Below are 4,860 nucleotides of genomic sequence, written 5' to 3' on the forward strand. Positions count from 1 at the left end.
ATCACCAAGTTTGAAGGTCATAATTCTGCAAAACTGCTAATAACAATGGCATTGTGGTTTGACGCCAAAAGGAAAATCAAATATGTGCTTTCTGGGTTCTATTTTTGGAGTAGAAAAAGTCCCTTTGAAAAGTACTCTTACCCTTCCCCTTCTTCAATTATAGCTAAATAAATATAATGGAAGATTTTTAGTATTAATTAAACATCAAAGGCACCTTCTCTGCTGCCTTAGTTCTAGCAAAGAACAAGTTGATAATATGTTACACTTGTCAGTCTTCAAAGTACTCTCGTATTATCTCACATGATCTTTATCACACCTCTGGGAGAAGATAAATAGTAGTACAATCCCCAATTTTCAAAAGAGAAAGTGGAGGTTCCGAAAGGTTAAGTGACTTGCCCAAAATCACACAGCCTGTGAGCACAAGAGCTGGAATTCCAGCCTCGGTCTTCAACACTTCCCAGACCACCACCTGGCCTCCCAACTATTTCTCTACACATACTGTGGGAAATGAGAGATCTGAAAGGAAAATGCAGGTAAATTTCTATAGTCATCATTTCTTACAGGCATTAGAGCCACTATTTACCAGAATAGAAAGATGTGGCTAGGTGAAAATATTTTCGTCTCTGCTAAATGAGAAAGATGGCTTGTGAGACCCACGCTGGCCAGATTTCTGTCCTGTGACTGGCCAGATTTCTGTCCTGTGACTGTCCAGATCACCCTGGAAGACAGAAAGCGTAAAACTTGGAGGCTAAGCATCGCTAAGGTCACCCACGTGGCTTTTTGCTCATCAGAGACAAGAACTGAGTTTACTTTATGCACCATAGAAGTAAGGTTTTCGCAAGTGCCATGTGGTTTTCTACATGCAGTCCCAGCACTGAGAGGCCGCACAGACCCTGGGACCTCAGGGTTTTGGATACAAGACAGCCTATTAGTGAGACCCAGGGTGTCCCTGCTCAGGCCTGGTGACAACAGGAGCTTCAACGGGCTCCAGGGCATCACTGCTCAGCCCTCCTGCACCCATGGGAAATTCACCAGTCAGTTCTGTTTGTGGCCATCCACTTCCTCCTCATCTCTGCTGAAAGGAAATGTAGCTTCTCTGATGATACATCCCAACCCACCCAAATACCAGCCAGATGAAGGACTGGGTGACATTTAACTGAAGAGACAGAGGCAAACCTTTTATCCTTAACAGCTACGCAGCATTCCTTTTCTTGTGAGGCTCTTAAGGAAGAGGCTAGGCATGGTAGCGTCACTGGCAGAGGTGTGCAACCTGCCTGCAAGGCTGAACGCAAACCTTACTTGGATGAATTCATTCGATCCCTTTGTTGAAAACTGGTCTAATTACTTTACAGTTACACCATCCACATGGCCTTCAAATGCTGCAAATGCTAGGCTCAAAGTAACCTTAGCACCAACAGAAGGTGATGAGAAGCTGCAAAGAAATGCTGGCGGTGAGCAAATCCTCAAAGCCAGAGCACACCAGAAGAGGTACTGGTCAAAAGAAACCGCCATTCATTCATTCATTCACTCATTCACTCATTCATGTATATGTTAAACATTGAAAACCTAATAGGAGCCAAGCACTGTTCTAGACTCCAGAAAAATAAATTATGCCTCAAAGAACCCCTTCTCACATAGAGCCTGTGGACAGGCAAATAGGGGCAGAGTAGGGTTGTAAGTGCTGAAATAAAATCATGTCCCAGTGCTCTGTGTTCAAATGCCAGCTGTCCTGGTCCTGGGCCAGTTTGTCTTCAGAGCCGTTCTCCACTCGGCCCCCTGCTCCGTATCGCTGGGAGCTGACACACCGAGTTTCACAGGGTCATAATGGCTGACTATGGCCAGTAAGAGGCACTGGAGGGAGACTGGAAGGGAAAGTCCTGGCCTCCCTCTTGCGTCTGAAGACTTCTCCGGCAGGGGCTGCATCTGGCTAAAGCTTCTAATGGTTGACCTCAGCCCCTGGGCTCAGGTGACACTGCCGCTCCCCGTTAACTCTCCCGCTTGGAGACAGTATTGGCTTTTGGCTGGGCTTCATCTCTGGGCAGCTTCACCTTGCTCGGTTTGCCTCTCAGATCCTCCATCACCTGTGTAATTAATTCCCTGCATTAAATTGTGTACATCAGCAAACTCCAATAGAGGGGCACCCGACAGAGTACCTGACCAGTCCTTGAAAACTGCCAAGGTCATCAGAGACAAGGAGAGTCAGAGAAACTGTCAGAGCCAAGAAAAGCCGAAGGAGACGTGATGACTAAATGTAATGTGATATCCTGGATGGGATCCTGGAACGAAAAAAACCGACACTCGGTAAAAAACTAAGAAAACCTGAATAAAGCATGGATTTTCGTTAATAATAATGTATCAGTATTGGTTCATTAATTGTACCAAATACACCATGCTCGTGTCAGATGTTAATAACAGGGAAAACTGGGTGCAGGGTGTATGGGAACTCTCGATTTTTCTGTAAATTTGAAACTCTTATAAAAAATAAAGTATATTAAAAATTCTTTCTGTAGTAAATACTTGGAGTGGTTTTTGTTTCTCTGAGGCAGAAACCTCTTTGCCTCCCTCCCAAACAGCGGCTAGGCCTAGTCCACCAGGTCCAGGGTTCTCTTAAAACCAAAAACCAAACCCGTTGCCATTGAGTCGATTCCAACTCATAGCGAACCTATAGGACAGAGTAGAACTGCCCTATAGGGTTTCCAAGGAGCACCTGGTGGAGTGAAACTGCCAACTTTTTGGTTAAGCAGCTGAACTCTTAACCACTATGCCACCAGGGTTTCTGGGGCTCCCTTGGAGGGGGCTAAAACCAAACTAAACCATGGCAACGTCATGTGTGTCAGAGTAGAACTGTGCTCCACAGGGTTTTCAATGGCTGATTTTTTTTAGAAGCAGGTCACCAGACCTTTCTTCTGAGGCACCTCTGCGTGGACTTGTACTTCCAACCTTGTGGTTAACAACCAGGTTCATTCACCATTTGCACCACTCAGGGATTCCTGGAAGGGGCTAGAGCAGGTCATTTAACAGTCGAGACATCAAGAAACATCCAAGCAAACGACCAAGCAGCTGTGGGACCACAGAATAAAAATCTGAATCCGAAGCCAGAACACGGTCTGGGGCAAAGACGACAGAATGGGGGTGAGGGATGCTTGTGAAGATAACCAAGATGGTCACCAGGGTATGGAGGCAGCGACCTGGGAACCAAGGGTGAGCACCAGCATAAGCGACGGGAAGAGACAGAACAGAAGGCAGCCTCCAGGGAGCTGGCTGAGAAGGGAGGTATCTGGAGTTTGCTTTCATCAGCCCGCAAGGGCGACTATGGGGTGCGGGGAGGGGCTGGCCCCAGTTATCGAAATGGCATCTCTGGGAGCTTAGAGAGAAGAGGAGGAGTGGAGAGGGAATGAAAGGGAAGAGGGAAAGAGAAACAGCATACTGCCAGCAGCTGAGAGTTACTGAGCCCTTACTCTGTGCCAAGAACTATCCTAATCATTCTACCTGCATTTTCTCATTTCAATTCCCTTATCCTTATAAAAAGGAGCCCTGGTGATGCAACGATTAAGTGCTCGGCTGCTGACCAAAAGGTTGGCAGTTCAAACCCACCCAGCAGCTCCGTGAAAGACCTGGCAATCTGCTCCTATAATGATTACAGCCTAGGAGATCCTATGGGGCAGTTCTGCTCTGTCATATGGGGTCATTATGAGTTGGAATCGACTCAACAGCACCTGACAACAATAACAACACCCTTATAAGAGAAAAAACAAACCCACTGCCATCAAGTTGATTCCAATTCATTGTGACCCTGTGTTAGAGAGTAACACCACTACAAAGAATTTTCTTGGCTGTAATCTTTATGGAAGTAGATCACCAGGCCTTTCTTCCACAGCACCACGGGGTGGGTTCAAACCGCCAACCTTTAGGTTAGTAGTCAAGCTTGAACCATTTGCACCACTTAGAGACCTTCTAAGGAGGGTCCTATTTTTATTCCCATTTTACAGATGAACAAACTTTCCCAAAGTTGCATAGTTATTAAGAGGCAGAATCACAGCTCAGCTCCAGGTCTGTTTGACACCAGAAGAGGTTCAATGACTCTCTATGCTAGGCAGCCGCAATAGAAGCCATGAAACCTGCTCTGAGACTCCAAGGACACCATAAAACCCATTGCTGTTGAGTCGAATTCCAACTCACAGTGCCCCTACAGGACAGAGTAGAACTGTCCCATAGGCTATCCAAGATTGTAATCTTTATGGAAGCAAACTGCCACATCTTTCTCCCTCAGAGCGGCTGGTGGGTTGGAACCATTTGATTAGCAGCCAAGCGCTTAACCACTGTACCATCAGGGATCCTATTTTGTTTAATAGATAGTTTCTAATTTTCCAACAAGAATTCTTCTGGATTCTCTCTTTCTACAAGGATTGGAATAAAGAAACCAAAAAACTAAACTCATTGCCGTTGAGTAGAATTCCAACTCATAGCAACCTTATAGTACAGGGTAGAACTGCCCCATGGGGCTTCCGAGACTGTAATCTTTACCCAAACAGACTGCCACAGCTTTCCTGGTAGGTTCAAACTGTTCAGCGCTTAACCACTGAGCCACCAGAACTTCCTCCAAGGATAAACCAAAAACCGACCAAACCCGTTGCTGCTGAGTTGATTCCAACTCATAGTGACCCTATAGGAGAGAGTAGAACTGCCCTATAGGGTTTCCAAGGAGCGACTGGTGGATTCAAACTGCTGATCTTTTGGTTAGCAGCCAAGCTCTTAACCACTGAGCCACCAGGACCCCTCCAAGGACAAGCAGGGTCAAAAGTAAACAACAGTGGGGAGAAGAAGGTCACCTAGGCAGAGGACATCCTAAGCCTGGGCAAA

This window comes from Trichechus manatus, unplaced genomic scaffold (assembly GCF_000243295.1).
Source record: "Trichechus manatus latirostris isolate Lorelei unplaced genomic scaffold, TriManLat1.0 scaffold00045, whole genome shotgun sequence".
Lineage (NCBI taxonomy): Eukaryota > Metazoa > Chordata > Mammalia > Sirenia > Trichechidae > Trichechus > Trichechus manatus.